The sequence below is a fragment of the Phyllobates terribilis genome, unplaced genomic scaffold, assembly GCF_046119375.1.
Source record: "Phyllobates terribilis strain yellow unplaced genomic scaffold, ASM4611937v1 Scaffold_361__1_contigs__length_1927384, whole genome shotgun sequence".
In the NCBI taxonomy this organism is placed as follows: Eukaryota; Metazoa; Chordata; class Amphibia; order Anura; family Dendrobatidae; genus Phyllobates; species Phyllobates terribilis.
In genome coordinates this window covers 1,611,376-1,636,106 of record NW_027363121.1, presented here as the reverse complement: position 1 = coordinate 1,636,106, position 24,731 = coordinate 1,611,376, and the positions used below count along the sequence as shown (strand labels likewise).

General features: G+C 43.8%; 10 non-coding genes and 1 pseudogene across 10 annotated transcripts; all 11 read left to right on the top strand.

The window, feature by feature from the left end:
- Window positions 1-122: 122 nt before the first annotated feature.
- On the top strand, window positions 123-313 carry LOC141222586 (U2 spliceosomal RNA). The gene has a single exon (XR_012290350.1). It is a non-coding gene; the product is annotated as a U2 spliceosomal RNA (small nuclear RNA).
- A 1,118-nt stretch (window positions 314-1,431) lies between these two features.
- LOC141222585 (U2 spliceosomal RNA) lies at window positions 1,432-1,622 on the top strand. Its single transcript, XR_012290349.1, has one exon. It is a non-coding gene; the product is annotated as a U2 spliceosomal RNA (small nuclear RNA).
- A 1,109-nt stretch (window positions 1,623-2,731) lies between these two features.
- On the top strand, window positions 2,732-2,922 carry LOC141222584 (U2 spliceosomal RNA). Its single transcript, XR_012290348.1, has one exon. It is a non-coding gene; the product is annotated as a U2 spliceosomal RNA (small nuclear RNA).
- A 1,121-nt stretch (window positions 2,923-4,043) lies between these two features.
- Window positions 4,044-4,234, top strand: LOC141222582 (U2 spliceosomal RNA). Its single transcript, XR_012290346.1, has one exon. It is a non-coding gene; the product is annotated as a U2 spliceosomal RNA (small nuclear RNA).
- Window positions 4,235-5,343: 1,109 nt separating this feature from the next.
- On the top strand, window positions 5,344-5,534 carry LOC141222581 (U2 spliceosomal RNA). The gene has a single exon (XR_012290345.1). It is a non-coding gene; the product is annotated as a U2 spliceosomal RNA (small nuclear RNA).
- A 6,876-nt stretch (window positions 5,535-12,410) lies between these two features.
- On the top strand, window positions 12,411-12,586 carry LOC141222841 (U2 spliceosomal RNA; annotated as a pseudogene).
- Window positions 12,587-18,790: 6,204 nt separating this feature from the next.
- Window positions 18,791-18,973, top strand: LOC141222845 (U2 spliceosomal RNA). Its single transcript, XR_012290591.1, has one exon. It is a non-coding gene; the product is annotated as a U2 spliceosomal RNA (small nuclear RNA).
- Window positions 18,974-20,093: 1,120 nt separating this feature from the next.
- LOC141222580 (U2 spliceosomal RNA) lies at window positions 20,094-20,284 on the top strand. Its single transcript, XR_012290344.1, has one exon. It is a non-coding gene; the product is annotated as a U2 spliceosomal RNA (small nuclear RNA).
- Window positions 20,285-21,399: 1,115 nt separating this feature from the next.
- LOC141222579 (U2 spliceosomal RNA) lies at window positions 21,400-21,590 on the top strand. The gene has a single exon (XR_012290343.1). It is a non-coding gene; the product is annotated as a U2 spliceosomal RNA (small nuclear RNA).
- A 1,115-nt stretch (window positions 21,591-22,705) lies between these two features.
- LOC141222578 (U2 spliceosomal RNA) lies at window positions 22,706-22,896 on the top strand. Its single transcript, XR_012290342.1, has one exon. It is a non-coding gene; the product is annotated as a U2 spliceosomal RNA (small nuclear RNA).
- A 1,115-nt stretch (window positions 22,897-24,011) lies between these two features.
- LOC141222576 (U2 spliceosomal RNA) lies at window positions 24,012-24,202 on the top strand. Its single transcript, XR_012290340.1, has one exon. It is a non-coding gene; the product is annotated as a U2 spliceosomal RNA (small nuclear RNA).
- The last annotated feature ends 529 nt before the right edge of the window (window positions 24,203-24,731 follow it).

The following is a 24,731-nucleotide window of genomic DNA, read 5'->3' as shown; positions in this document are numbered from 1 at the left end:
AGGCATGTAAGGGATCTAGAGGTTGACAACATGTCTTCTTAACGGGAGTCCAGGAGCTCATCTCCACAAATGGACTTTTCAGGATCCTTGGGTGGCTCCGTAGTTTGAAACCAATTCTGGTTATCGCTTCTCGGCCTTTTGGCTAAGATCAAGTGTAGTATCTGTTCTTATCAGTTTAATATCTGATACGTCCCCTATCTGGGGACCATATATTAAATGGATTTTTAGAACAGGGAGATGGAAAAAGAGCTTGCTCTGTCCACTCCACGCATTGACCTGGTATTGCAGTATCTCCAGGACCGGTGCACCCCTTCTTTAATGCAGTTTCTAAAATCAGAAAGAATTGAATTCAATGTTTTTTGTTCATTTTGCTTGTTTGTCGGATTTTGGGATGGACTCTTTGGCTTTGCTTTTCTTCTCCTCGTTGGATTTTTCATGTTCAAAGTTGCAGAAGCCAGATTACAAGCTCATTTTGGTTCAACTTCAGCAACTGTGCATTGCATTGCCATGTAATGTAATGCAATGCTATCTTTCTAGCTCTCCCTTTTTACTTCCTTTTGGATAAACAGACATATTAGGCAAGCATTTTGGAGCTTTCACCTAAATAACTACAGGTGGTGAGATAAGCTGCACAATATAATTGACCTTTCAGTATATTGTTGCACACACACCATGTATTTAGCAAATGCCCTTGTTATCAACAGCAGCCTTTTAAACTCACCTGAGCTAACAGGTATGTGCGCTGGTTACTCTGCTGCGCTTAAAATTTCTTTTTTGGTTTGCTACAATGCCTTTTCTGAAACGTTGTCTCCCTCTGCTGGAACACTGACTTCTTTCATTTAATGCCTGCAGACTACAAAAGAGAACCCAACCCAAAAAGTTTGGTTGATTAGTCTGTGGCATTCTGTTAAACTGTTGCTTATGGCGGTCTCTGTGAGCTTCTCAGCGACATTCAGCCAGCCAGGTATCCTGCCTGCAGTAGATGGAATGTGGCAATGGAACGCTGGCTGCGCATGTCATAATAGGCTCTGAGCCTTTATATACCTGTGCACAGCAGCAGCCACCTTCAGTCTGCTGCTGGACAGCCAGCAGCAGCAGCAGCAGCAGGAGAGGTATGTAATCAGCAGCCCTCCTGCTAAGGGTAGACAGCTGCTCGTTCCACCCCACCCCCCGCCTTAATTGGTTCTCCTCCCTTCCAACGGTGTTGAGGCGGGTGGGAACAGCAGGGGGTGAAGGTGCTGTGTTTAAAGAGGTGGAGTTATGCAGATCTAAAACGCGTGGATTGCAGCAGCAGCAAGCCGAAAAGTGCAGGCATGTAAGGGATCTAGAGGTTGACAACATGTCTTCTTAACGGGAGTCCAGGAGCTCATCTCCACAAATGGACTTTTCAGGATCCTTGGGTGGCTCCGTAGTTTGAAACCAATTCTGGTTATCGCTTCTCGGCCTTTTGGCTAAGATCAAGTGTAGTATCTGTTCTTATCAGTTTAATATCTGATACGTCCCCTATCTGGGGACCATATATTAAATGGATTTTTAGAACAGGGAGATGGAAAAAGAGCTTGCTCTGTCCACTCCACGCATTGACCTGGTATTGCAGTATCTCCAGGACCGGTGCACCCCTTCTTTAATGCAGTTTCTAAAATCAGAAAGAATTGAATTCAATGTTTTTTGTTCATTTTGCTTGTTTGTCGGATTTTGGGATGGACTCTTTGGCTTTGCTTTTCTTCTCCTCATTGGATTTTTCATGTTCAAAGTTGCAGAAGCCACATTACAAGCTCATTTTGGTTCAACTTCAGCAACTGTGCATTGCATTGCCATGTAATGTAATGCAATGCTATCTTTCTAGCTCTCCCTTTTTACTTCCTTTTGGATAAACAGACATATTAGGCAAGCATTTTGGAGCTTTCACCTAAATAACTACAGGTGGTGAGATAAGCTGCACAATATAATTGACCTTTCAGTATATTGTTGCACACACACCATCTATTTAGCAAATGCCCTTGTTATCAACAGCAGCCTTTTAAACTCACCTGAGCTAACAGGTATGTGCGCTGGTTACTCTGCTGCGCTTAAAATTTCTTTTTTGGTTTGCTACAATGCCTTTTCTGAAACGTTGTCTCCCTCTGCTGGAACACTGACTTCTTTCATTTAATGCCTGCAGACTATAAAAGAGAACCCAACCCAAAAAGTTTGGTTGATTAGTCTGTGGCATTCTGTTAAACTGTTGCTTATGGCGGTCTCTGTGAGCTTCTCAGCGACATTCAGCCAGCCAGGTATCCTGCCTGCAGTAGATGGAATGTGGCAATGGAACGCTGGCTGCGCGTGTCATAATAGGCTCTGAGCCTTTATATACCTGTGCACAGCAGCAGCCACCTTCAGTCTCCTGCTGGACAGCCAGCAGCAGCAGGAGAGGTATGTAATCAGCAGCCCTCCTGCTAAGGGTAGACAGCTGCTCGTTCCACCCCACCCCCCGCCTTAATTGGTTCTCCTCCCTTCCAACGGTGTTGAGGCGGGTGGGAACAGCAGGGGGTGAAGGTGCTGTGTTTAAAGAGGTGGAGTTATGCAGATCTAAAACGCGTGGATTGCAGCAGCAGCAAGCCGAAAAGTGCAGGCATGTAAGGGATCTAGAGGTTGACAACATGTCTTCTTAACGGGAGTCCAGGAGCTCATCTCCACAAATGGACTTTTCAGGATCCTTGGGTGGCTCCGTAGTTTGAAACCAATTCTGGTTATCGCTTCTCGGCCTTTTGGCTAAGATCAAGTGTAGTATCTGTTCTTATCAGTTTAATATCTGATACGTCCCCTATCTGGGGACCATATATTAAATGGATTTTTAGAACAGGGAGATGGAAAAAGAGCTTGCTCTGTCCACTCCACGCATTGACCTGGTATTGCAGTATCTCCAGGACCGGTGCACCCCTTCTTTAATGCAGTTTCTAAAATCAGAAAGAATTGAATTCAATGTTTTTTGTTCATTTTGCTTGTTTGTCGGATTTTGGGATGGACTCTTTGGCTTTGCTTTTCTTCTCCTCGTTGGATTTTTCATGTTCAAAGTTGCAGAAGCCAGATTACAAGCTCATTTTGGTTCAACTTCAGCAACTGTGCATTGCATTGCCATGTAATGTAATGCAATGCTATCTTTCTAGCTCTCCCTTTTTACTTCCTTTTGGATAAACAGATATATTAGGCAAGCATTTTGGAGCTTTCACCTAAATAACTACAGGTGGTGAGATAAGCTGCACAATATAATTGACCTTTCAGTATATTGTTGCACACACACCATCTATTTAGCAAATGCCCTTGTTATCAACAGCAGCCTTTTAAACTCACCTGAGCTAACAGGTATGTGCGCTGGTTACTCTGCTGCGCTTAAAATTTCTTTTTTGGTTTGCTACAATGCCTTTTCTGAAACGTTGTCTCCCTCTGCTGGAACACTGACTTCTTTCATTTAATGCCTGCAGACTACAAAAGAGAACCCAACCCAAAAAGTTTGGTTGATTAGTCTGTGGCATTCTGTTAAACTGTTGCTTATGGCGGTCTCTGTGAGCTTCTCAGCGACATTCAGCCAGCCAGGTATCCTGCCTGCAGTAGATGGAATGTGGCAATGGAACGCTGGCTGCGCATGTCATAATAGGCTCTGAGCCTTTATATACCTGTGCACAGCAGCAGCCACCTTCAGTCTGCTGCTGGACAGCCAGCAGCAGCAGCAGCAGCAGCAGGAGAGGTATGTAATCAGCAGCCCTCCTGCTAAGGGTAGACAGCTGCTCGTTCCACCCCACCCCCCGCCTTAATTGGTTCTCCTCCCTTCCAACGGTGTTGAGGCGGGTGGGAACAGCAGGGGGTGAAGGTGCTGTGTTTAAAGAGGTGGAGTTATGCAGATCTAAAACGCGTGGATTGCAGCAGCAGCAAGCCGAAAAGTGCAGGCATGTAAGGGATCTAGAGGTTGACAACATGTCTTCTTAACGGGAGTCCAGGAGCTCATCTCCACAAATGGACTTTTCAGGATCCTTGGGTGGCTCCGTAGTTTGAAACCAATTCTGGTTATCGCTTCTCGGCCTTTTGGCTAAGATCAAGTGTAGTATCTGTTCTTATCAGTTTAATATCTGATACGTCCCCTATCTGGGGACCATATATTAAATGGATTTTTAGAACAGGGAGATGGAAAAAGAGCTTGCTCTGTCCACTCCACGCATTGACCTGGTATTGCAGTATCTCCAGGACCGGTGCACCCCTTCTTTAATGCAGTTTCTAAAATCAGAAAGAATTGAATTCAATGTTTTTTGTTCATTTTGCTTGTTTGTCGGATTTTGGGATGGACTCTTTGGCTTTGCTTTTCTTCTCCTCATTGGATTTTTCATGTTCAAAGTTGCAGAAGCCACATTACAAGCTCATTTTGGTTCAACTTCAGCAACTGTGCATTGCATTGCCATGTAATGTAATGCAATGCTATCTTTCTAGCTCTCCCTTTTTACTTCCTTTTGGATAAACAGACATATTAGGCAAGCATTTTGGAGCTTTCACCTAAATAACTACAGGTGGTGAGATAAGCTGCACAATATAATTGACCTTTCAGTATATTGTTGCACACACACCATCTATTTAGCAAATGCCCTTGTTATCAACAGCAGCCTTTTAAACTCACCTGAGCTAACAGGTATGTGCGCTGGTTACTCTGCTGCGCTTAAAATTTCTTTTTTGGTTTGCTACAATGCCTTTTCTGAAACGTTGTCTCCCTCTGCTGGAACACTGACTTCTTTCATTTAATGCCTGCAGACTATAAAAGAGAACCCAACCCAAAAAGTTTGGTTGATTAGTCTTTGGCATTCTGTTAAACTGTTGCTTATGGCGGTCTCTGTGAGCTTCTCAGCGACATTCAGCCAGCCAGGTATCCTGCCTGCAGTAGATGGAATGTGGCAATGGAACGCTGGCTGCGCGTGTCATAATAGGCTCTGAGCCTTTATATACCTGTGCACAGCAGCAGCCACCTTCAGTCTGCTGCTGGACAGCCAGCAGCAGCAGGAGAGGTATGTATTCAGCAGCCCTCCTGCTAAGGGTAGACAGCTGCTCGTTCCACCCCACCCCCCGCCTTAATTGGTTCTCCTCCCTTCCAACGGTGTTGAGGCGGGTGGGAACAGCAGGGGTTGAAGGTGCTGTGTTTAAAGAGGTGGAGTTATGCAGATCTAAAACGCGTGGATTGCAGCAGCAGCAAGCCGAAAAGTGCAGGCATGTAAGGGATCTAGAGGTTGACAACATGTCTTCTTAACGGGAGTCCAGGAGCTCATCTCCACAAATGGACTTTTCAGGATCCTTGGGTGGCTCCGTAGTTTGAAACCAATTCTGGTTATCGCTTCTCGGCCTTTTGGCTAAGATCAAGTGTAGTATCTGTTCTTATCAGTTTAATATCTGATACGTCCCCTATCTGGGGACCATATATTAAATGGATTTTTAGAACAGGGAGATGGAAAAAGAGCTTGCTCTGTCCACTCCACGCATTGACCTGGTATTGCAGTATCTCCAGGACCGGTGCACCCCTTCTTTAATGCAGTTTCTAAAATCAGAAAGAATTGAATTCAATGTTTTTTGTTCATTTTGCTTGTTTGTCGGATTTTGGGATGGACTCTTTGGTTTTGCTTTTCTTCTCCTCGTTGGATTTTTCATGTTCAAAGTTGCAGAAGCCAGATTACAAGCTCATTTTGGTTCAACTTCAGCAACTGTGCATTGCATTGCCATGTAATGTAATGCAATGCTATCTTTCTAGCTCTCCCTTTTTACTTCCTTTTGGATAAACAGATATATTAGGCAAGCATTTTGGAGCTTTCACCTAAATAACTACAGGTGGTGAGATAAGCTGCACAATATAATTGACCTTTCAGTATATTGTTGCACACACACCATCTATTTAGCAAATGCCCTTGTTATCAACAGCAGCCTTTTAAACTCACCTGAGCTAACAGGTATGTGCGCTGGTTACTCTGCTGCGCTTAAAATTTCTTTTTTGGTTTGCTACAATGCCTTTTCTGAAACGTTGTCTCCCTCTGCTGGAACACTGACTTCTTTCATTTAATGCCTGCAGACTACAAAAGAGAACCCAACCCAAAAAGTTTGGTTGATTAGTCTGTGGCATTCTGTTAAACTGTTGCTTATGGCGGTCTCTGTGAGCTTCTCAGCGACATTCAGCCAGCCAGGTATCCTGCCTGCAGTAGATGGAATGTGGCAATGGAACGCTGGCTGCGCATGTCATAATAGGCTCTGAGCCTTTATATACCTGTGCACAGCAGCAGCCACCTTCAGTCTGCTGCTGGACAGCCAGCAGCAGCAGCAGCAGCAGCAGGAGAGGTATGTAATCAGCAGCCCTCCTGCTAAGGGTAGACAGCTGCTCGTTCCACCCCACCCCCCGCCTTAATTGGTTCTCCTCCCTTCCAACGGTGTTGAGGCGGGTGGGAACAGCAGGGGGTGAAGGTGCTGTGTTTAAAGAGGTGGAGTTATGCAGATCTAAAACGCGTGGATTGCAGCAGCAGCAAGCCGAAAAGTGCAGGCATGTAAGGGATCTAGAGGTTGACAACATGTCTTCTTAACGGGAGTCCAGGAGCTCATCTCCACAAATGGACTTTTCAGGATCCTTGGGTGGCTCCGTAGTTTGAAACCAATTCTGGTTATCGCTTCTCGGCCTTTTGGCTAAGATACCACATCTTGCCAGAAGGATTCTAAGCCAATCGTGCCCTTGGCCTTGAGGCATCGGCGGTGTAAAAGCCGTCTTAAGCCTCATGCTGCTTTAGGGGGCAGATACGCAAAGAAACCAAGAAGGCGATCGACCCTATCTACCTTTTGAAGATGGCATCAGCAGTAGCGGCCGCAGTGCGCTATGCCAGAGCTGGTGACCTTCGCATCAAGAACTCTTTCAAGATCGAAGTGGACGATGCATCCAAGGAGAAGATGACCTTGAAGTTTTTTGTGAGGAGAGTGCTGCTGGAGATCCTAGGAGTAAAGAGGGAAGACATCCTGGCCCTTCAAGATCGCCCCGGTTCCTTCACTTTGACTCTGGAGTCGGAGTATGCGTGCCAGAACCTCTTCCGCCAGATTCACCTGCACCTTTCAGATGAGGACCTTAAAGGACTCACCTTTGTCATCCTTTACTCCGGTGGAGAGAAGCCGCTCGTGGTTCAGATGAGCAACCCTCATGTTCCCTTAGTTAATATTATTTGCTTTCTTCAAAACTATTTCCCAGAACTGCGGTATTCCCACAAGGTCATGAATGAGGAAAACCTCTGGACGGGAAAGCATAAATTTTTTGTTAAATTTTGTGAAGATCCAAATGGCATTGGTGGTCAGCGTCATCCTCCGTCAAGTTTCCTGATCGGTAGGGAGCGGGGGCGCCTCTTCTACCCGGACATGCCCCTCTTCTGCCGGAAATGCATGTGTTTCGGTCACACTTATGAGAACTGCAAGGAGGAGGTGGCAATCTGTAAGAAGTGCTACAAGCATGGACATGCCACAATGGACTGTACCAATGAGATGGTGTGCAACATCTGCCGGGTCCCAGGTCACTCCTTCCGGGAGTGTCCTTTGAAGAAAAAGGCGGAAACCTATGCTGAAACGCTGGCAAAGCAACCTGCCCGTGTGCCTCCATCTGCTCCCGGGGGGCAGAGGCAACCCTCTGCTGTTCCTGCTCCTGCGGGTGCGTCTACAGCGCGGGGGCAGTCTTCTAGCTCTCCAGTACCTGCTCCACAGACCAAGCCTGCTAGTACATCAGGTGGTACGTCTGCACCTGCTGCACAGAGGAAGCCAACCAACCCTCCTGCTCCTGCTGCTAAGGGGGGTCCCACCGGTGCTCCTGTATCTACTGTGCGAACACAACCCCCTGTAGGCGGGTCCACAAGCACTTCAGTGCCTGCTGCACAGGGAAAACCTGCCAGTTCTCCTATTCCTGCTGCGCATAAGCCCACGTCTATGCAGAAACCTCCAGCTGAGAAACCTGTCCGTCCTGAGAGGAGGGAAGCTTCATCTAAGGACTGGGCTGCTGATTCTGATCCGGGTGATATGGTGGTGGAGGGGAGTCCCTCTGCTGAAATCGGGACATTTAGCTCGGAGGAAGAAGCAATGGAGCTGGAAACTCGTAGGAAAAGGAAAACAGATGATAGGTCTGATGAGAATGTGGCCAGGGAGACTTCCAAGAAGTGTCCATTAAAACCAAGTCTTCTGCAATACAAGCCAATGGCTCCCGCTGCCCCTCCTGAGGAGCCAAGGCCTTCAGACCCTATAAACATTTCTTTTTCGGACTCAGAAGTGCAGAGCCCGTTAACATCGGTGGGCTTTATGTCTGATTCTGACAGTAGTGTGACCTGAACTATCCTATCATGACCTCATCAATTAAAGTAGCCTCGCTCAATGTGAGGAGTATAAGGGGCTCTACAAGAAGGGCTGCTTTGTTTTCCTACCTGTCAACAGTGGACTGTGATGTCTTTTGTTTGCAAGAATGTAACATTGACTTTGATATGAATTATGCAGATTTAAGAAAAGATTGGCCTCATGGGCCCTCTATCTGGTCCGGAGATAATGAAAATCGTTCCTCTGGCATTGGAGTGCTGTTTAGGTCGCATGACTTTAAAATCAACTCTTTTGTGGACATTTCTTCTGGACGTGCTCTTTTCTTAAATATTAGTTTTAAAGGTGTGGACTTTAGACTTTTGAACATTTATGCTTCTCCGGTGAAGGAAGAGAGACATCAGTTGTTTGAAGATGTGCAATATTACCTACCTGGTTCATCGCCTCTGATGTTCTGTGGGGATTTCAATTGTGTCTTGCCTGGTGAAGGGAGAAGCGGGAGTTCCACCGTTCCTAAAAAAGACAAAACAGAGAAACAACTAAAGGATTTGTTAACTGATTTTTTTCTTAGAGACTCCTGGAAAGAGATCCGTAGTAATGATCCCGGTTATACTTGGGAGAACTCTTCTTCTAAATCTCGTATTGATTTTATTTTCATGTCCCAATATGTGAATGTCAAATCTGTTGTCTTAATCCCAAACATTTTTTCAGATCATAAGATGTTGCTATCAGAGTTAGAATTACCTGGGCTTGTCAAGGCAAGAGGAGTTTGGAGGCTAAATACAACATTGTTACAAGATCCTAAGGTAAGAACAGATTTTAAAGCGTTTTTTAATTATTTAAGAACAAAACAACAAAAATTTTTAACTCTGCTAGAATGGTGGGAATACAGCAAGATGAAGATAAAAAGTTTTTTTATCAAGGTCAGCATAGCCAATGCAAGAGAAAAGTCCGCTTGGCATAAAATGTAAAGAGAGGAGAGAACAAGGCGCAATGGGTGACTCAGTATTGCAATTGTTAGAGGGGTGTGAGGATGGCTACTAACCTTATGAAGTTGTGCACCTCTGCACAACCCCAGTGTAAAGCTCCACAAGCTCCGCTCTGTTGGTGGCTGTCATCTATTTCCAGCGGCGTTCACAGATCCTGATCTCTTGGTGGTGGATCACGTGGTCAGGTTAGTTGCATGTAACGCCGAGATGGACGCCCAGCTTCACCAACACCCCCGGCAGCGTTCCGGAGGGGTTAGGGCAGCGCAGCTTGGAAAACCAGGGTAGTGATTCTAATTAAATTCCTCCCACAGGTGAAAGAACAATAAGTTAAAGGCAGCTCTACCGCACCCCAACAGGGGGAAAGGGACAATAAATGGATATGAATAGCGGTACCAGAGCGCCAATAACAGGGCAAAAATATTAAAAGGACTGATTTATTAATATACACACAACGCGTTTCGGTGGACACAGCCACCTTCATCAGGTGATGAAGGTGGCTGTGTCCACTGAAACGCGTTGTGTGTATATTAATAAATCAGTCCTTTTAATATTTTTGCCCTGTTATTGGCGCTCTGGTACCGCTATTCATATCCATTTATTATCGCTTGGCATAAAAGGCTTATTACTAAATTGCAGACCTGTTATCAACTAAGAGATGTGGGACTTGAAATGGACGATTTAATTGAAGCAACAAAAAAAGAAATTAAAAAGAGTATAGAGTCGAAGGGTAAGGAAATAATTTATAACTCAAAAATTGAAGTGATGGAGAAAAATGAAAAGTGCTCAAGATTTTTTTTTAAAAAAGTAGTTGCTGCTAAGGAAATGATAACAGAATTAGAGGGTGAAACTACAACTGAAGGTATGCTCAACCAAGCTCACCAGTTTTATCAGCAGCTTTTTAATGAGAAAACTATAGACCAGTCTTTTACTGAAGATGCCCTTAATTCATTAAAAAATAGTCTGAGCCGCGAAGACCAATAATTGTTATGCACTGAAGTCACCTTGTCGGAAGTAGATGCTGCTATCAAAAGTTTTTCCTATGGGAAAACCCCTGGTTCTGACGGTTTGCCTGTTGAATTTTATCGTGAATTTTGGAATTTTTTAAAACCCGACTTGTTTTTAGTAATCAAAGAAGCTTTTAAGTGTGATATCCTGCCTATATCTTGGAGAAGTGGTCTGGTCTCCCTGATTTTTAAAAAAGGAGCCAAATCCCATCTGGCAAACTGGAGACCAATCACACTGTTGAATGTTGATTACAAGTTGATGTCCAAAATTTTAGTGAACCGTTTAAAAAAAGTTTTATCCAAAGTTATTTATGAGGACCAGGTATGTGGGGTGCCAGGAAGAGGAGTTGCGGAGCATCTCAATACCATCCGCGATGTCATATGGTACCAGCAATCCAGGAAGCAAGACTTAGCAATTTTATCGTTGGATTTTCAAAAGGCTTTTGATCGTGTCTCTCATTGTTTTTTATGGTTGGTTTTAAAAAAAATGGGCTTCCCTGAAATTTTTATCAAGCAAGTGGCACTTTTATATAAGAACTCTTTTAGTAAAATTTTAATCAATGGATTTTTGTCTAATGAAGTGTTTTTGCATTCAGGTGTGAAGCAAGGCTGCCCTTTGTCCCCAGTGCTATTTATATGTGCAATAGAGCCTCTTTTATCTATGCTACGGGTGGATAAAGTGATTAAAGGTGTCCCTATCCCTGGAGGACATGGAAGAGATGTGAAGGTAATGGGCTACATGGATGATATTACTATTTTTTGTTCATCACCTGCCGCTCTCAGGAGAGCTATAAGAACGACCAATTTTTTTTGTGAAGCCTCAGGGTTTAAGTTAAACATTGAGAAATGTGATTGTTTTGTCCGTGGCAATTGGGCGGATGTGTCCATCCCTGATCTCCCGATGCAGTCAGAGAAGATTAAAATTCTGGGCGTGATTTTTGATCGACAGAATGATGGAATGAAGAGCTGGGATGGAGTAAGGGACAAAATACAAAAGAAGATTGACTTTTGGAAATTAAGAAAATTAACAATCGAAGGTAAAGTTTTAATTATTAAGGCCCTTCTGCTTCCTGTCATGTTATATCTCAGTTATGTTTATCCCCCAAGTGACCTTACAGCGAGAAGATTACAGAGAATGCTGTTTGAATTTGTGTGGAACTCTAAGTTCGAAAAGGTGAAGAGAGAAACAATGTACAAGATGCACCACCTTGGTGGTAAGGATGTTCCCAACGTCAAACTGTTTTTATACTCCAAGTTTTTTAGCCTCTGTTTTAAATATATGTTTGCTTCAAGCCCTTGGGCACATTTTTTAAGATATGCAGCTGGCCACATTTTTAGGAGGCGAAAGTGGATATCCATTTCTTTAACAAGCCCAGTGTTGTTATCACCTCCACAACAATATGCCATCCTGGAGAAAGTTATCAGATTATATGGCCTAGATTCTTTTGAGATGGAGACATTGAAGAATGCAAGGAAGCTGCTGCAGCAATTAAAAAAGAAAGAAACTTTGACGCCCATAAGCCATTATTCATATAGCAGAGTCACTAAAATATGGAATTTAACAAATGCACCTTACCTGATGAATCAACATAAAGATTTAGCTTGGATGATTGTGCAGGAATGTTTACCGACTCGTGATTTCCAGTATAAAAGAAGACTTAGTACTATACAAACCTGCCCGAGGCATCAGTGCAATAATGATGAGACTACTATGCACCTTATTTGGAATTGTGATTTTGCACAGCAAGTGTGGAAAGACTGTGGTGAGCTTTTAAAATTTTTATCTGGTCTTAATTTTTTAAGCCATGAAGTGGTTTTATATGGGATTTTACCAAACATGACGAAAGAAAAAGAGAGAGTTTTATGGTGCACTTTGAGTTGTGTTAAAAGTGCTCTATGGAAGACCAGAAACATATTGTTGTTTAAAAGAGACTATATAGAAGTCAAGGATTGTATAAGACTGGCATTAAGTGAAATTTATATGTACTACCTAATGGATATGAAGAAGCTTGGAAAGAAAAGAGCCCTGAGTATATGGAACTATCACCTATGGAAGATGTTATTTTAAAGCTCTGAAGAAAAGATAAAGACTACGATATTTTAAATATAAACGAAAAATCTGTTCTTATCAGTTTAATATCTGATACGTCCCCTATCTGGGGACCATATATTAAATGGATTTTTAGAACAGGGAGATGGAAAAAGAGCTTGCTCTGTCCACTCCACGCATTGACCTGGTATTGCAGTATCTCCAGGACCGGTGCACCCCTTCTTTAATGCAGTTTCTAAAATCAGAAAGAATTGAATTCAATGTTTTTTGTTCATTTTGCTTGTTTGTCGGATTTTGGGATGGACTCTTTGGTTTTGCTTTTCTTCTCCTCATTGGATTTTTCATGTTCAAAGTTGCAGAAGCCAGATTACAAGCTCATTTTGGTTCAACTTCAGCAACTGTGCATTGCATTGCCATGTAATGTAATGCAATGCTATCTTTCTAGCTCTCCCTTTTTACTTCCTTTTGGATAAACAGACATATTAGGCAAGCATTTTGGAGCTTTCACCTAAATAACTACAGGTGGTGAGATAAGCTGCACAATATAATTGACCTTTCAGTATATTGTTGCACACACACCATCTATTTAGCAAATGCCCTTGTTATCAACAGCAGCCTTTTAAACTCACCTGAGCTAACAGGTATGTGCGCTGGTTACTCTGCTGCGCTTAAAATTTCTTTTTTGGTTTGCTACAATGCCTTTTCTGAAACGTTGTCTCCCTCTGCTGGAACACTGACTTCTTTCATTTAATGCCTGCAGACTATAAAAGAGAACCCAACCCAAAAAGTTTGGTTGATTAGTCTGTGGCATTATGTTAAACTGTTGCTTATGGCGGTCTCTGTGAGCTTCTCAGCGACATTCAGCCAGCCAGGTATCCTGCCTGCAGTAGATGGAATGTGGCAATGGAACGCTGGCTGCGCGTGTCATAATAGGCTCTGAGCCTTTATATACCTGTGCACAGCAGCAGCCACCTTCAGTCTGCTGCTGGACAGCCAGCAGCAGCAGCAGCAGGAGAGGTATGTAATCAGCAGCCCTCCTGCTAAGGGTAGACAGCTGCTCGTTCCACCCCACCCCCCGCCTTAATTGGTTCTCCTCCCTTCCAACGGTGTTGAGGCGGGTGGGAACAGCAGGGGGTGAAGGTGCTGTGTTTAAAGAGGTGGAGTTATGCAGATCTAAAACGCGTGGATTGCAGCAGCAGCAAGCCGAAAAGTGCAGGCATGTAAGGGATCTAGAGGTTGACAACATGTCTTCTTAACGGGAGTCCAGGAGCTCATCTCCACAAATGGACTTTTCAGGATCCTTGGGTGGCTCCGTAGTTTGAAACCAATTCTGGTTATCGCTTCTCGGCCTTTTGGCTTCGATCTTACAGCTTGTCTGTTTGGTTGTTGTCTATCTGGGTGCTTCCGGTACCCTCTCTCTCGGCCTGGGGGGATCGTTCCTCTTCGGAGGGACTTCACCCCCCTGCTGCTATAGGGAGAGAGGCTTAGTCCGGGAGCAACGGGAAGTGATCCCCTAAAAAGGCATATGCCTTTTTTTCTTTCCGTAGTTGGCGTACTTTTTTTGGAAGAGATGCCGGCTGTGCTGTCATATGCATCGGGTGAACCCCGGATGAGAAATACAGTGCGAATTGACGTTTTGGAGAAGTTTCGCTGTGAGAAAAACATCCAGTATGTTTGCAACATCATCCTTCTTGGACTTCTGGGATTTAGTAGAGAGGACATCTTCTGCTTCCAGGACAACAAATCGAAAGGTACCTACACCATCACTTTTAGGAGTCAAGGGTGCTGCCAACAACTGGTCCAGAAAGTGAACGAAAATAGCCACATGGACGAAATGGAAGGTTTGATTTTTTCCTTATTATTTGTTTATGAAGAAGTCCAGATTGTGGTTCACTTCCCTAACCCTTTTGTGGAAGTGCTGGATATTTTGACTTTCTTGCGTCGCTATTGCGATGACGTGTCCTTTTTAGGAAAAATTAAAAATGCAGTTAATTTTTGGTGTGGGAAGCGGAGGTTCCTGGCACGATTAAAGAAGGATCCAACGGGAGTCGGAGGAACACAGCACCCTCCCTCCACCTTCACAATCGGGAAGAGCCGAGGATACCTCTTCTATCAAGGTATGCCCTTGTATTGTAGGAATTGTGGCACAATGGGGCATACCCAAGACGCTTGCCAGGAGAGGAGGGCTGCCCGTTGTAATAATTGCAGCCAGTATGGACACTTGACGAAAGACTGTCCTCACAAGAAACAGTGTAATCTGTGCGGGGAGGATGGACATGTATTCCGGAGTTGCCCCCAGAGAACCAAGGTACGGACATATGCAGAGGCAACTGGGGGTCCCTGGCGAAGCCAATCTCTAGCTCGCCCCTCAGTGTCCGTCGGGGAGGATCCCCTTGACAGGACTGAGCTAAGCTCTACTGGCCCCTCTGTAGTGGAGGTGGCAAAGAAGAAGCCCCCGCAAAAAGGGGACTATGGGCGGTCCGTCCAGGGACCGGAGCAGGGATGCTCTTCTGTTCGGGAGGGTGTCTCTGTGTCGATGGCCCCTGAAGATGTGTGTGTTTCTGGTGTGCTGGAGCAGGGTGCCCCCAGTATGTTGGCACTGGTGGGCCCTGCTGCGAAGGCCCCAGATGCTATTCAAGTGTCGAGCCAGCAGGACGCAGTGTGTTTTTCCCTAGGTGACGACCTCGAGAAGAGAGACCATGAGGCAGTAGTGGGAGAAGATTGCACTAGTGACCTACCTGAACCCAGCGGGAAAAAGATGCGTGCGGATGTCTGTCCGGATTCACCGGATGTTTCCTTGGGTGTCGGTGATTTGTGGCTGCAGGGAGCAGGAGCTGGATACCCGGTCACTGCCTCGGATCCAATGAACATTTCCTTTTCCCCGGAGTCAGGGATCTTGGAGGCACTGTTGGATCATAGTCCTGAACAGGTCAAGATGATTCTGGATGACTCCCTCCCACCTTGACTTTAATGCCGTCCATAAAATGCCTCTCACTGAATGTGAGATCTTTAAAGAGCCCTGTACGCAGGGCTGCTCTTTTTCAATATTTAGAGACTTTAGACTTTGATGTGTGTTTATTGCAGGAATGTGGACTACAACACTCAATTAATTATGACGAGCTTAAAAAGGATTGGAAGTCGGGACCGTCAGTGTGGTCCGGCTCAAATGTGAATAGGTCTGCTGGAGTGGGTTTGCTCTGTCGTGGTAATAACATCGTGTTTTCCTCTGTTACAGAGATTACACCAGGCAGGGCAATGTTAGTACATTTGCATATTAATAATTTTAGTTTTCGCATAATTAATGTGTATGCTCCTCCCGACAAGCAAGAGCGCATCCAATTGTTTGAAATTTTGCCTGTATTTTGTGTTGGGTCTTCTCCCCTCCTGATAGGTGGGGATTTCAACTGCCTTAGTGTCGGCGAACAACGAGTAGGAGGGGACCCTCTCCGTAAGTTGGATAAGTCAAGTTTTCTGCTAAAAAATTTTCAAACTGATTTTAAGCTATGCGATGCCTGGAGGTCTCTTTCACCGACGGGCCCAGGATTTACATGGTCCGGTCGGGGAGTGGCCTCTAGGATCGATTTTATGTTTTTATCTGTGGATTTTAAGCCGGTGATGTTTGATCTAATGTCTAATTTATTTTCCGATCACAAAATGTTAAAATTACAGTTAGAATACCAAGGAGAGCAGAGAATAAACAAAGGACTGTGGCGTTTGGGGACACATCTGCTGGAGGATCCTCAGATAAGGTCGGATTTTTGTACAGCCTACCAGGAATGGAGACAACATAGGCCTCCTTATATAAAAATGTTGTCTTGGTGGTAAAAGATTAAAAATAAAATTAGGCTTTTTTTTATCACGGCAGGGAGGAAGAAATCAAGACAGAAAAAACAATTTTTCTCAAATCTAAATACTAGGCTGCAGACACTTTATAAATTTAAAGAGATTGGGTTGGAGGTGGAGGAAGACATTGTCAGCCTAAAAGCAGAAATACATACACTTTTGGAGCAGAAGGGGAGAGAGGTTATTTTTAATTCAAAGGTAAAGCAGTTAGAAGAAGATGAAAAATGTACACGCTTCTTTTTTAAAAAAGCAATGGAGAGGAAAGATGCGATTACTTGTTTAGGTGAAGAATCCACTATACAGGGCATGAAGAACGTGGCTTTTGATTTTTACCGACTCCTTTTTAGTGAGAAAAGTGTGGATGATTCCTTTTTACAAGATGCTCTTAATGTCCTAGATTTTAAGTTGAATCAGTCAGATCAGGAGTTTTTAATACGGGATTTTAGCTTAGAGGAACTTTTTAACATTTTTAAAAGTTTTTCAAAGGGCAAAGCTCCGGGAGCAGACGGTCTCCCCGTCGAATTTTATCTGACTTTCTGGGATATTTTAAAGGATGATCTTTTAGCACTTTTTAAGGAGGTTTTTAAGTGTAAACGGTTGCCCAAGGGATGGAGGAGGGGAATAGTGTCCTTGATCTTTAAAAAGAAAGGGGCTCGTGAGGACCTTGCAAATTGGAGGCCTATCACCCTCCTCAACATGGATTATAAAGTATTAGCCAAATTTATTGCATGCCGGCTTAAAATGATAATTGATAAGTTGATACAACCAGAACAAGTTTGTGGTGTACCGGGAAGGAGTATTGCGGAGGTGTTAAATGTCATAAGAGATGCAATATGGTATACTAGGGATCGTGGTCAGAATTTAGCCCTGTTGGCGCTGGACTTTGAGAAGGCGTTCGACAGGGTATCGCACAAGTATCTTTTTAGTGTTTTAAAGAAGATGGCGATCCCGGATTTTATCATGTCTCTAATTAAGATTTTGTATAAAGATTCATATTGTCAAATCTCTGTTAATGGCTTCTTAACAGGTGAAATACCGCTGGAATCCGGAGTGAAGCAGGGCTGCCCTTTGTCCCCGATCCTGTTTATTTGTGCTATGGAGCCTTTATTATGCCAAATTAGGAAAGATAAAGTGATCCGTGGGGTCCCTGTTCCGGGTGGAGGGGGGGCCCAAATTAAAGTCTTCGGGTATATGGACGATGTTACTGCCATCTGCACGGATCCTGCTTCCCTCCGGAGGGTGGTGAGGTGTACCAGTTTTTTTAGTCAGGCTTCAGGTTTTAAGTTGAATTTTAATAAAACTGAGTGTTTGACAATTGGTTCCTGGGATACAGTGGACCTACCAGCAGTCAAAATGAAGTGTGATAAAGTTAAAATTTTGGGCATTACTTTTAATAAAGAAAATGACGGGGTTGTGAGTTGGGGGGGGGGTCCAGGAGAAAATGGTGAAGAAACTATCCTTTTGGAATTTGCGTAGTTTGTCAATCGAAGGGAAAGTTCTAATTATTAAGTCTGTATTATTGCCAATGATGTTATATGTTGCAATTGTGTACCCTCCCTCCGACTTAATGCTCAAAAAGCTGACTCGCTGCATGTTTATATTTATTTGGGGCTCGAAGATGGAAAAAGTAAAACGCACAGAAATGTATAAAAGGCATCAAAATGGTGGAAAGGATGTCCCGGATTTGAGCATGTTTTTGTATATAAATTTCTTCTGTTTCTGTTTTAAGCTTCTTAATTCTAACAGTGTTTTTAGTCTGTTTTTAAAATATACTTGTGGTTATGTTTTTAAGAGATGGCTACGGCCATCCTTATCTTCGCCTGTTTTATTATGTCCCCCAAAGCATCTTATCATCTTAGAGAAAGTATGTAGAAATTATAAATTAAGAGACTTGGATACTGATATTCTTCAAGACCGAAGGAAATTGATAACTCATCTGAGAAGGGAAGAAAGAGTATCTGAAGTAATCAACTTTTCCTGGAGCAGATCCAAGCGAGTCTGGAGGAATGTGTTTGGAAAGTTTCTCGCAAATATTCATAAAGACCTTGCCTGGATGTCCGTCCACCAGTGCCTCCCAACTAGAGACTTTCAGCACAGGAGAGGCCTGGCGGCGCGGGCAAAATGTCCTAGAGACTCGTGTGGAAGTGATGAGACGGTTTTACATCTGTTTTGGAACTGTTTTTATGCGCAAGAACTTTGGCGGAGACTGGGGGTGCTTTTGAAATGGGTTTGTGGTCTGAAAGACTTTTGTCACGAATATGTTTTATACGGACTTTTTAATTGCCCAACTTTACATCAAACCAAAATATGCTGGTGTATAATAAATTGTGCAAAAAGTGCTATGTGGAAAGTGAGGAATATTTTGTTGTTCAAACGTGACTGTATTTCCATTAATGATTGTATTAGAATGGTTTTTAGCAAAATGTATATTTATTATTTGAAAGATGTCAAAGATGTGGGTAAACACGAAGCGAATAGAAGATGGTGCTTTTACATGTGGAATACTATTTTGTACTAATAATGTCTGTGGAAAGAGCTCTATTAACGCTGTAAATAAGAATAATGTGTTTTTGTACTTTTTTATATCTGAATAAATTTATGTTGAAACCTTATCTGTTCTTATCAGTTTAATATCTGATACGTCCCCTATCTGGGGACCATATATTAAATGGATTTTTAGAACAGGGAGATGGAAAAAGAGCTTGCTCTGTCCACTCCACGCATTGACCTGGTATTGCAGTATCTCCAGGACCGGTGCACCCCTTCTTTAATGCAGTTTCTAAAATCAGAAAGAATTGAATTCAATGTTTTTGTTCATTTTGCTTGTTTGTCGGATTTTGGGATGGACTCTTTGGCTTTGCTTTTCTTCTCCTCATTGGATTTTTCATGTTCAAAGTTGCAGAAGCCAGATTACAAGCTCATTTTGGTTCAACTTCAGCAACTGTGCATTGCATTGCCATGTAATGTAATGCAATGCTATCTTTCTAGCTCTCCCTTTTTACTTCCTTTTGGATAAACAGACATATTAGGCAAGCATTTTGGAGCTTTCACCTAAATAACTACAGGTGGTGAGATAAGCTGCACAATATAATTGACCTTTCAGTATATTGTTGCACACACACCATCTATTTAGCAAATGCCCTTGTTATCAACAGCAGCCTTTTAAACTCACCTGAGCTAACAGGTATGTGCGCTGGTTACTCTGCTGCGCTTAAAATTTCTTTTTTGGTTTGCTACAATGCCTTTTCTGAAACGTTGTCTCCCTCTGCTGGAACACTGACTTCTTTCATTTAATGCCTGCAGACTATAAAAGAGAACCCAACCCAAAAAGTTTGGTTGATTAGTCTGTGGCATTCTGGTAAACTGTTGCTTATGGCGGTCTCTGTGAGCTTCTCAGCGACATTCAGCCAGCCAGGTATCCTGCCTGCAGTAGATGGAATGTGGCAATGGAACGCTGGCTGCGCGTGTCATAATAGGCTCTGAGCCTTTATATACCTGTGCACAGCAGCAGCCACCTTCAGTCTGCTGCTGGACAGCCAGCAGCAGCAGCAGCAGCAGCAGGAGAGGTATGTAATCAGCAGCCCTCCTGCTAAGGGTAAACAGCTGCTCGTTCCACCCCACCCCCCTCCTTAATTGGTTCTCCTCCCTTCCAACGGTGTTGAGGCGGGTGGGAACAGCAGGGGGTGAAGGTGCTGTGTTTAAAGAGGTGGAGTTATGCAGATCTAAAACGCGTGGATTGCAGCAGCAGCAAGCCGAAAAGTGCAGGCATGTAAGGGATCTAGAGGTTGACAACATGTCTTCTTAACGGGAGTCCAGGAGCTCATCTCCACAAATGGACTTTTCAGGATCCTTGGGTGGCTCCGTAGTTTGAAACCAATTGTGGTTATCGCTTCTCGGCCTTTTGGCTAAGATCAAGTGTAGTATCTGTTCTTATCAGTTTAATATCTGATACGTCCCCTATCTGGGGACCATATATTAAATGGATTTTTAGAACAGGGAGATGGAAAAAGAGCTTGCTCTGTCCACTCCACGCATTGACCTGGTATTGCAGTATCTCCAGGACCGGTGCACCCCTTCTTTAATGCAGTTTCTAAAATCAGAAAGAATTGAATTCAATGTTTTTTGTTCATTTTGCTTGTTTGTCGGATTTTGGGATGGACTCTTTGGCTTTGCTTTTCTTCTCCTCATTGGATTTTTCATGTTCAAAGTTGCAGAAGCCAGATTACAAGCTCATTTTGGTTCAACTTCAGCAACTGTGCATTGCATTGCCATGTAATGTAATGCAATGCTATCTTTCTAGCTCTCCCTTTTTACTTCCTTTTGGATAAACAGACATATTAGGCAAGCATTTTGGAGCTTTCACCTAAATAACTACAGGTGGTGAGATAAGCTGCACAATATAATTGACCTTTCAGTATATTGTTGCACACACACCATCTATTTAGCAAATGCCCTTGTTATCAACAGCAGCCTTTTAAACTCACCTGAGCTAACAGGTATGTGCGCTGGTTACTCTGCTGCGCTTAAAATTTCTTTTTTGGTTTGCTACAATGCCTTTTCTGAAACGTTGTCTCCCTCTGCTGGAACACTGACTTCTTTCATTTAATGCCTGCAGACTATAAAAGAGAACCCAACCCAAAAAGTTTGGTTGATTAGTCTGTGGCATTCTGTTAAACTGTTGCTTATGGCGGTCTCTGTGAGCTTCTCAGCGACATTCAGCCAGCCAGGTATCCTGCCTGCAGTAGATGGAATGTGGCAATGGAACGCTGGCTGCGCGTGTCATAATAGGCTCTGAGCCTTTATATACCTGTGCACAGCAGCAGCCACCTTCAGTCTGCTGCTGGACAGCCAGCAGCAGCAGCAGCAGGAGAGGTATGTAATCAGCAGCCCTCCTGCTAAGGGTAGACAGCTGCTCGTTCCACCCCACCCCCCGCCTTAATTGGTTCTCCTCCCTTCCAACGGTGTTGAGGCGGGTGGGAACAGCAGGGGGTGAAGGTGCTGTGTTTAAAGAGGTGGAGTTATGCAGATCTAAAACGCGTGGATTGCAGCAGCAGCAAGCCGAAAAGTGCAGGCATGTAAGGGATCTAGAGGTTGACAACATGTCTTCTTAACGGGAGTCCAGGAGCTCATCTCCACAAATGGACTTTTCAGGATCCTTGGGTGGCTCCGTAGTTTGAAACCAATTCTGGTTATCGCTTCTCGGCCTTTTGGCTAAGATCAAGTGTAGTATCTGTTCTTATCAGTTTAATATCTGATACGTCCCCTATCTGGGGACCATATATTAAATGGATTTTTAGAACAGGGAGATGGAAAAAGAGCTTGCTCTGTCCACTCCACGCATTGACCTGGTATTGCAGTATCTCCAGGACCGGTGCACCCCTTCTTTAATGCAGTTTCTAAAATCAGAAAGAATTGAATTCAATGTTTTTTGTTCATTTTGCTTGTTTGTCGGATTTTGGGATGGACTCTTTGGCTTTGCTTTTCTTCTCCTCATTGGATTTTTCATGTTCAAAGTTGCAGAAGCCAGATTACAAGCTCATTTTGGTTCAACTTCAGCAACTGTGCATTGCATTGCCATGTAATGTAATGCAATGCTATCTTTCTAGCTCTCCCTTTTTACTTCCTTTTGGATAAACAGACATATTAGGCAAGCATTTTGGAGCTTTCACCTAAATAACTACAGGTGGTGAGATAAGCTGCACAATATAATTGACCTTTCAGTATATTGTTGCACACACACCATCTATTTAGCAAATGCCCTTGTTATCAACAGCAGCCTTTTAAACTCACCTGAGCTAACAGGTATGTGCGCTGGTTACTCTGCTGCGCTTAAAATTTCTTTTTTGGTTTGCTACAATGCCTTTTCTGAAACGTTGTCTCCCTCTGCTGGAACACTGACTTCTTTCATTTAATGCCTGCAGACTATAAAAGAGAACCCAACCCAAAAAGTTTGGTTGATTAGTCTGTGGCATTCTGTTAAACTGTTGCTTATGGCGGTCTCTGTGAGCTTCTCAGCGACATTCAGCCAGCCAGGTATCCTGCCTGCAGTAGATGGAATGTGGCAATGGAACGCTGGCTGCGCGTGTCATAATAGGCTCTGAGCCTTTATATACCTGTGCACAGCAGCAGCCACCTTCAGTCTGCTGCTGGACAGCCAGCAGCAGCAGCAGCAGGAGAGGTATGTAATCAGCAGCCCTCCTGCTAAGGGTAGACAGCTGCTCGTTCCACCCCACCCCCCGCCTTAATTGGTTCTCCTCCCTTCCAACGGTGTTGAGGCGGGTGGGAACAGCAGGGGGTGAAGGTGCTGTGTTTAAAGAGGTGGAGTTATGCAGATCTAAAACGCGTGGATTGCAGCAGCAGCAAGCCGAAAAGTGCAGGCATGTAAGGGATCTAGAGGTTGACAACATGTCTTCTTAACGGGAGTCCAGGAGCTCATCTCCACAAATGGACTTTTCAGGATCCTTGGGTGGCTCCGTAGTTTGAAACCAATTCTGGTTATCGCTTCTCGGCCTTTTGGCTAAGATCAAGTGTAGTATCTGTTCTTATCAGTTTAATATCTGATACGTCCCCTATCTGGGGACCATATATTAAATGGATTTTTAGAACAGGGAGATGGAAAAAGAGCTTGCTCTGTCCACTCCACGCATTGACCTGGTATTGCAGTATCTCCAGGACCGGTGCACCCCTTCTTTAATGCAGTTTCTAAAATCAGAAAGAATTGAATTCAATGTTTTTTGTTCATTTTGCTTGTTTGTCGGATTTTGGGATGGACTCTTTGGCTTTGCTTTTCTTCTCCTCATTGGATTTTTCATGTTCAAAGTTGCAGAAGCCAGATTACAAGCTCATTTTGGTTCAACTTCAGCAACTGTGCATTGCATTGCCATGTAATGTAATGCAATGCTATCTTTCTAGCTCTCCCTTTTTACTTCCTTTTGGATAAACAGACATATTAGGCAAGCATTTTGGAGCTTTCACCTAAATAACTACAGGTGGTGAGATAAGCTGCACAATATAATTGACCTTTCAGTATATTGTTGCACACACACCATCTATTTAGCAAATGCCCTTGTTATCAACAGCAGCCTTTTAAACTCACCTGAGCTAACAGGTATGTGCGCTGGTTACTCTGCTGCGCTGAAAATTTCTTTTTTGGTTTGCTACAATGCCTTTTCTGAAACGTTGTCTCCCTCTGCTGGAACACTGACTTCTTTCATTTAATGCCTGCAGACTATAAAAGAGAACCCAACCCAAAAAGTTTGGTTGATTAGTCTGTGGCATTCTGTTAAACTGTTGCTTATGGCGGTCTCTGTGAGCTTCTCAGCGACATTCAGCCAGCCAGGTATCCTGCCTGCAGTAGATGGAATGTGGCAATGGAACGCTGGCTGCGCGTGTCATAATAGGCTCTGAGCCTTTATATACCTGTGCACAGCAGCAGCCACCTTCAGTCTGCTGCTGGACAGCCAGCAGCAGCAGCAGCAGGAGAGGTATGTAATCAGCAGCCCTCCTGCTAAGGGTAGACAGCTGCTCGTTCCACCCCACCCCCCGCCTTAATTGGTTCTCCTCCCTTCCAACGGTGTTGAGGCGGGTGGGAACAGCAGGGGGTGAAGGTGCTGTGTTTAAAGAGGTGGAGTTATGCAGATCTAAAACGCGTGGATTGCAGCAGCAGCAAGCCGAAAAGTGCAGGCATGTAAGGGATCTAGAGGTTGACAACATGTCTTCTTAACGGGAGTCCAGGAGCTCATCTCCACAAATGGACTTTTCAGGATCCTTGGGTGGCTCCGTAGTTTGAAACCAATTCTGGTTATCGCTTCTCGGCCTTTTGGCTAAGATCAAGTGTAGTATCTGTTCTTATCAGTTTAATATCTGATACGTCCCCTATCTGGGGACCATATATTAAATGGATTTTTAGAACAGGGAGATGGAAAAAGAGCTTGCTCTGTCCACTCCACGCATTGACCTGGTATTGCAGTATCTCCAGGACCGGTGCACCCCTTCTTTAATGCAGTTTCTAAAATCAGAAAGAATTGAATTCAATGTTTTTTGTTCATTTTGCTTGTTTGTCGGATTTTGGGATGGACTCTTTGGCTTTGCTTTTCTTCTCCTCATTGGATTTTTCATGTTCAAAGTTGCAGAAGCCAGATTACAAGCTCATTTTGGTTCAACTTCAGCAACTGTGCATTGCATTGCCATGTAATGTAATGAAATGCTATCTTTCTAGCTCTCCCTTTTTACTTCCTTTTGGATAAACAGACATATTAGGCAAGCATTTTGGAGCTTTCACCTAAATAACTACAGGTGGTGAGATAAGCTGCACAATATAATTGACCTTTCAGTATATTGTTGCACACACACCATCTATTTAGCAAATGCCCTTGTTATCAACAGCAGCCTTTTAAACTCACCTGAGCTAACAGGTATGTGCGCTGGTTACTCTGCTGCGCTTAAAATTTCTTTTTTGGTTTGCTACAATGCCTTTTCTGAAACGTTGTCTCCCTCTGCTGGAACACTGACTTCTTTCATTTA